The sequence below is a fragment of the Ailuropoda melanoleuca genome, chromosome 13 (genome assembly GCF_002007445.2).
Source record: "Ailuropoda melanoleuca isolate Jingjing chromosome 13, ASM200744v2, whole genome shotgun sequence".
In the NCBI taxonomy this organism is placed as follows: Eukaryota; Metazoa; Chordata; class Mammalia; order Carnivora; family Ursidae; genus Ailuropoda; species Ailuropoda melanoleuca.
Genome location: NC_048230.1, coordinates 33,314,600 through 33,322,550, shown reverse-complemented (window position 1 = coordinate 33,322,550; position 7,951 = coordinate 33,314,600). Strand labels below are relative to the sequence as shown.

At 38.1% G+C, this 7,951-nt stretch overlaps 1 protein-coding gene across 6 annotated transcripts in view; it reads right to left on the bottom strand.

Annotated features, from left to right (window-relative positions):
* Positions 1–7,951, bottom strand: part of CEP112 (centrosomal protein 112) — a 402,227-nt gene that overhangs the window by 238,719 nt on the left and 155,557 nt on the right. The window lies entirely within an intron of this gene.

Genomic DNA, 7,951 nt, shown 5'->3' with positions numbered 1-7,951 from the left:
GGGCGGGGGGATGGGGAGGGATTGCTAATGCATATAGAGTGTCCTTTCTGGTGAAGAAAATGATCTGGGATTAGATAGTGGGGATGGCTGCACATCCTTGTGAATATACTAAAATCTGCTGAAAGGCGTACTTTTAAAAAAGGATGAATTTTACAGTATGCAAAAATTATATCTCAGTTAAAACAAAATTAAAAAAACAACGTACCATGAGAAATATCTCTAATATGCATGTCTAGCAGCAGTTGACCCACAGGGTGACAGATGCAAAAGAGAGACCCGACGGCCTGAGACTGTTCAACCGCCCTCTAGTAGACTTGCCTACCGATACCCGTCTCATTTCTTTACATCTTGATTATATCTTTATATCTCATTTCTTTACATCCAATTATTTGGTGAAAAGGGTTCAACAGAATAAGACAAATCTTTACATATTGAGAGAAGGAAAAAATACAGGCTTTAGGTTATAAATGCATGAAAGTTACCAATGGCTAATACTGAGTTCTGATTATATGCTGGGCAAGGTGCAAAATATTTTTATATATCTTCTCTCCTCTACTCTCATAACCAACTTATATAAGAGTATTATTATGAAGAGCAGGAAACTGGAGCTTAGAGAGTAGTTCCGAGGCAATACATGTAGTAGTGGATCCAGCCAGGCCCAGGCCCAGCAGTGCGATCCTAGAGATCATGCTGTTGGCTACTATGTTCTGCTGTTTTCCTGATTTTCCAGACACCATACTCTATGGTTTGAACGTGTCTCCTTGAAGTGAGACTAGCGCTCTTCTAAAGAGGTTCCAGAGAGATCCCATCCCCCTTCCACCATGTGAAGACACAGTAAGAAGGCACTGGCGATGAACCAAGAAGAGGGTCTTCATCAGAACACAACCAAACCGATGCCTTGATCCTGGACTTCCCCACCTCCAGCACTGTGAGAAATAAAGTTCTGTTGCTTATAAGCTACCTAGTCAGTGGTATTTTGTTACAGCTTCCCGAACAGACTGAGACATCATAAGTAAGATTAACTTGGCTCACCTTCCCTAAATGCAAAAGTTTACACACATAGAAAACATTATCTTATTAACTATAATACCAAAGAATGCTGGGAGATGTGGTGATTTAACTCACATGAATCAAATTTTAGAGAAACATCATGATGGGGAGTCGGGGGGAGACATTTCCCAAACAATAATTCTACTGTCTTTTAAGAGGCAGGCAAAAAGTAATTGGAGTTTTTTGGAACTACTCAGATCTGAGTTTAAAGGGGTGCTTGGGTGGCACAGTGGTTAAGCATCTGCCTTCGGCTCAGGGCGTGATCCCGGCGTTATGGGATCAAGCCCCACATCAGGCTCCTCTGCTATGAGCCTGCTTCTTCCTCTCCCACTCCCCCTGCTTGTGTTCCCTCTCTCGCTGGCTCTCTACCTCTGTCAAATAAATAAATAAAATCTTTAAAAAAATAAAAAAATAAAAACCCCTCTAAGACACTTAATAATTTCTAGGTTTTCTAATAAGAACATATATGTGATATAAAGTATCATAATACCAAACTTTCTCCAAAAACATTGAAAACTTTCTCAAAGCTTGAATGCAAATATACTGATAAGAACAAGTGTCACCTAGTTTCCTTTTCAGCAGGATTCTCCTGTCCCTTGGTAAAGAAATGCGGCAATGCATATTTAGATTTTCCCCTGTTTGGATAGTATCTGCAAGTTAAGTAGCTCTCTGCATACTCCATATTATGAACATACCCCATATCCACCTTCCCTTTATTTTTCATTATATATCACCAGTGTCAGCCTCTTCATACCCACCACACATCCTTCTCTCCGAAGATGACCAAGTCATCAATACATCCCTGTGCTAAACAAAGCAGGTTTCCAATGAAACCCCTTTCTACATGTCTGTTTCACAGGTGGAGTCACCACTTTAATGAGCTAAGGGTTCCACACTCTGCCTCACGGTGCGTGAGGCCCTCCACCAGAGCGAAGCCATTCTGGGTCGTGCTGCATGCCAGATGTAGCTCCTGCTCGCTGCCTTTTACAGCAATGTGGCACAGGCTTCTGGAACTTTTTTAAAAGCTTTTCTTTAAGTGGTTTACTTTAGTTGACTGTTCAGTGGGAACCTGAATACCTTGCTGCTCATTTTTCTTCCATGTTGTTAAAATAAAATGTCTTTAATGTTAACTGGTTGCCAAATCCTAAGGCCTTAAAGTTTTGTTTCTTTGCCACATAATGTTAATATTAGCTAGTAGACAACGGTGATTAATAACTGGATGTTACGCTGAAGACTGATTCAAGAGACATCACCACACAAAGGACTGAGCACTTTGATGGCAGTAGGGGATTTTAATTTGGTCTGGTGCATTTTCATTCTTCTTCTATTACTCTGCCCAAGAAGCAGGAAGGGCTAACTAGGGTTTCCCTGATACGGACATTGAATATTTTTTTTAAATATTCAAATATTTATTAAAAAATAAGTATTCAAATTTTTGAATACTAAAACAACAAATGAGGACAACACAAAGTCGTATAAGGTATACTGAGTACCATGTCTTAGATTGGCAAATGCGATGGATATTTGCCATAAACATTTTGTCACAAATGTTTAATGGACATTTTCTCTGCAGTGACAGACCCAAATGACTGAATGGGGCTGCTGAGAATGCTCTGTTAAAAGGACTGTGAGACCTAGGCCCAGAGGAAAAGGCTACTGTGGTTGGTGAATAATGATGTCCCCTTTTAGGGGCTAGGGTTAGGCAGCAACAAGAATTACTTCCATGCTACCCAGGGACTACAGTGACTAATTCATCCTATGTTACTCTTTCATTTTTTAGGGCCTTCTAAAAGCACTTGAAGAGACTACTTCATATCAGGATTACAATTTTTCAAAGGTTTACTTTGCTTGGTCAGTCTGTCCATAAACACAAAAGAAAGTACATTGGACACTATCTGAAAACTTCAAAAAATTATTTATCATATAATTTTAAAATTATGTACTACTTAGCCAAAAGAGAATTTTGCTAACACATTTTATAAAATATATGACCAGTGGCTGAAATATCCACTCTGTTCCACGAATGCTAAAAGTCAATTGTTTTACATTTTTTGCCCAAATATTCACATGAGCCAATGAGTTAATGTAAACACTTACAATTTAATAGGGTAAGTATTTTCTGTGCATCATTTCATTCTTACCCACCAAGTTTAGTCATTTACTTTATAACTAACTTATAGCCACATAAATCAAAGTCCTAAGCCTTACCTATAATCAGGTATATATTTCAGATGATATTTAAGATATTGTTCAAATAAAACCTTGTGTAGTAACACATATTGCATTTAATTGATCATTTCTATTGTGATGATTTACAAATAGAAAACATTGAGGTATATTAAATAGCAAGCATGGGGAAATGAGGAAATCTTCCAACTGGGTTCCGGTCCCACCACACCTGCTAGTAGTAAAGCTAAATATCAAAAAAGGTCTCACTCGGTGTAAATCACTGTTGGGTCCAGTTCAGCATGACAAACACACTGAGTGCCACTAATACTTAGGAAGCTTCTCTCTTAATATAAATAAAATATCAGTCTTAATTTAAATAAAGAGATGATATTCATTTTAATGAGGGATCCATTTTAATTTCTACTGAAGGAATGAAGTTTCAAAAACTTTCAGCATTTGAAAAAGAGAAAGGTCTGCTTCTCACTAAGAACAGTATTCCTTTTACCATGATTCTGAAGTGTGTCCTGTAAGAAGCACACACACACAAAAAAAAGACTTTGAAGATTATTTTTTCCAGTGGAACTAGTTGTGGGACCGAGTATAACTGCATCACTCAAATGCCTTAAAGCAGGGCCTCCATGAAGATAAAAAGGTGGGAAGAAAATTTGCTTTTTAGTTCTTATTTATTTATAAAATGCAGTAAATTTTCCTCGTCTGAGAATATAAAGCATAAAGAAAAAAGAAGCTGCATTCTTATACAACCACAAGGCAGCTCAGATTAAAGGATGTTCTGAAGTGCATGATTATTCCAAAAAGGCAATAAAATGTCGGAGACTAATAGACTACAATTTAGTATTTCTTGAGCTTTACAAGCTAACATTTATATGTACAGGCCAACCTTAATTTGAAAATCTTCCCTTTGCACATTTCTGTACCAGCGCTTTTGATAATGATGGCAGTGATCCAACATATATTTATAAGGCTTCACATTACAGAATACTTCATTTGCTGCCAGCGTGGCATCTCCACTGGAAACGCCAAGAAAAACAAAACAAAAAAAAAAAAAAAAAAAAAAAAAAAAAAAAAAAACTTCAAACAAGTCTGAAAAACAGCTAGAAGAGTCTCCATTCCCTTTCCAGCTGGGCTGGAAAACAAGACTTTCCAGCAGCTATATCATCTATGTTCATGGCTGCTGACTGGTACTCAAGGTGATTACAGTGAGTCAAAAACATGAAGATACAACTGACTTAACAGGCACTAAACATAACACCTTTCACTACACAGGATAAATGAAGGAACTTCTTTGGCCTCTTCTTCACATTACTGCTAAGACTAAGGGTCTCTGCTAAATTCTTATTTTAAAAAAATGGTAAATACTGGGGCACCTGGGTGGCACAGCGGTTAAAGCGTCTGCCTTCGGCTCAGGGCGTGATCCCGGCGTTGTGGGATCGAGCCCCACATCAGGCTTCTCTGCGATGAGCCTGCTTCTTCCTCTCCCACTCCCCCTGCTTGTGTTCCCTCTCTCTCTGGCTGTCTCTATCTCTGTCGAATAAATAAATAAAATCTTTAAAAAAAAATGGTAAATACTTTGAACAACTAAACATCTGATACTTCAAGAGTCAGAAAGAAACGTGCAGTAAAATGGAAAGTAGTATTCCTCTCAATATTGGAAAGATGACAATACTCCTCAATTGAGCTACAGATTCAACACAATCCATGTCAAAATCCCAGGTGGCGTTTTGCAGAAATTGACAAGTGGACCCTGAAATTCATATGGAAATGCTAGGTACACAAAATTGGCAAAACAACCTCAAAAAAGAAGAACAAAGTTAGAGAACTCACATTTCCTGATTTCAAAACTTATTACAAAGCTAGATTAATCAAAACAGCATGCTACTGGCATAAGAAAAGACATATAAATCAATGGAATAAAGATTCCAGAAATAAACCCTTACATTGATGACCAGTGAATGTTCGGCAAGGGTGCCAAGACAATTTGATGGAGAAGGAACAGTCTGTACAACAAATGGTGCTGGGACAACCGGATATCCATTTATCCAAAAGAATAAAGTTGGAATCCTTCTTTACACAACACACAAAAAGTAACTCAAGATAAACCACAGACCTAAATGTAAGAACTAAAAATATAAAGCTCTTAGAAGAAAACAGAAATAAATTTGGGTGACCTTGAGCTAAGCAAAGCCTTCTTAGATATAACACCAGAAGCATAAACAAGAAAACATAGATAAACAGGTTCAGCAAATTTTAAAACTCTTGTGCTCCTAGGGATATCTTCAAAAACGAAAAGAATATCCACAGAAGAGGAGAAAATTCTTGCCAGTCATATATCTGAAAGACGACTTGTATCAAGAATACATAAACAACACATACAAATCAATAGAAAAAAAAAAAAGAAAGAAAGAAAGAAAGAAAGAAAGAAAGAAAGAAAGAAAGAAAAAAGAAAGAAAGAACACAATTTAAAAATAGGTGAAGAGGGGGGCCTGGGTGGCACAGTCCTTGAGTGTCTGCCTTCGGCTCAGGGCATGATCCCGTCATTATGGGATCGAGCCCCACATCGGGCTCCTCCACTATGCGCCTGCTTCTTCCTCTCCCATTCCCCCTGCTTGTGTTCCCTCTCTCGCTGGCTGTCTCTCTCTCTGTCAAATAAATAAATAAAATCTAAAAAAAAAAAAATAGGTGAAGAATCTGAATAGATGATTCTCCAAAGAAGATATACAGTTGGCCATAAGCACATGAAAGCTCACTCAATAGCATTAGTGATCCAAAAAATGCAATTCAAAATCACAGTGAGATATCATTATACAACGTCTCCAATGGATATAATCAAAAGACAGATAGGAACAAGTGTTGTTTGTTTGGTTTTGTTCTGTTTTGCATGTACCCTGTGTGGGCTTTGTTTAGCTTCCTGAATCCATATAATTATATCTTTCATAAAACTGGAAGATTTTGGCTATTATTTATTAAAATATTTTGCCTCTATTCCTCTATTCTCTTCCCTCTACTTCTGCAATTCAAATATAATTTATACATTGTGGTTGTCCTACAAGTTCCTGCAGCTCATTTTTTTAGTACATTTTTCTCTTTGTCCTCAGATTGGCTGATTTCTATCAACTTATCTTCATGTTCATTGAATCCTCTTGTTCTCCACTCTGCTGTTATATTCAGTCCACATTTTAAACTTCAAATGTTGTATTTTTCACTGTTTTTCCATTGGGATTTGCCAGTTTCTCACTCGTTACTACGAATTTTTCTTAATGTCCTTGAGCGCAACTGTAATAGCTACTTTAAATTTTTTATCTGCTAAACCTAGATCTAATTCAACCTGAGGTGGTCTCCACTGATTATTTTCTTGAGAATAAATAGGTTATGTTACCTATTTCTTCTTATGTTGAGTAATTTTGGCTTGTATCTTTATGAATAAGACATTGTAGAGAGTGTGGATTCTGTTATTTTCCTCTGAATAGTATTAATGTTATCAATATTATTAATATAATTTCAATTGTTTTTAGCAGGCAGTTAACTTGGCTGAATTCAAACTATAAATTCTAATTTTCTTAATATATTGTGGACATATTCCTAAACCAATAAATGTGGTTCACCTACCAAAAAAAAAAAAAAAAACCATAAATTCTGTTTCTTCTGTTGGTGACAGAAGTTCATATATAAATTCAGCTCCTTTAATCTTACCTGGGCTGGTTAGAGTATTCTCCAACCATGCATGTTTCAGGGATCTGTCAGAAATACAGACCAAGATTATACGAAGAATTTGGGCTTCCTGTTTCACTTGTTCACTTATTTCCCAGGTATCTCTCCATCTTAGTTTGCCAGTGGTTGCCCCATTCTTTCATCTGGTTCTCCAAGCACTAAGATCACAGGTATCTACCCAAATTCTAACTGTCCCATATGGCACCAAATGTGGAGGAATAAATGCTATAAAAACGGGAAACTCACCTTTCCTTCTTCCAAGAACGTACTCCCTTCCACTATTTTGTACAGAGCTTCTATTTGCCAGAGGATAAGTCTGAGAGGAGCTTACTTGGCCATGATATAAACTGGAACCCTCCCTCCTTCTTTGTTGTTTTGACTGGCAGATGAGTTTTCATTCTTTAGGAGGTTCAAATGCCAACTCTTTGGATAGAATTGTTAGCTATGTCTCTTGTCCTGTCAGCACTGTTTATATACTGCTACTATAGCATTTTTTTTTCCCCAGGAGGGTCATAGTTTTATTGCTGGGTTTCAGGGAAGGGACTCAAATCCACCCAGTCTCCCTCAGCTTGGCCACCAAGTCCTCTGTGGTCACCCCGATGCCAGCTATACGCAGGGGTGGGTCCTCCACACTAACCACAGAGAGCTTGGAGGTCAGGTAGATACTCAGGTCTCCTGGTTTGATTTGTTAATGTCCTTGGCTTTCATGATGTTGGGCAATATGACACAGCAGGGTTTGTTGAGCTGCAGGTCGGCGATCACCACAGCAGGCAGCTTCAGGCGCAGGGTCTCCAGGGCCCCATCAATCTCCCACTCCACTTTCACCTTGACCCTTCCAGTGTCACCTGGAAGGTGAATGTGCCCTGTGGCCAGTCTAGAAATCCAGCTGTCATCTGCCCTGTCTGCTTACAGTCACAGCATTTTATGTGTACCTTCACGGTTGTTAATTTATGTATTTATCTTTTCTAGGATACTGAAATCTCTTTGAGGCTAGGGGAATGGAGGA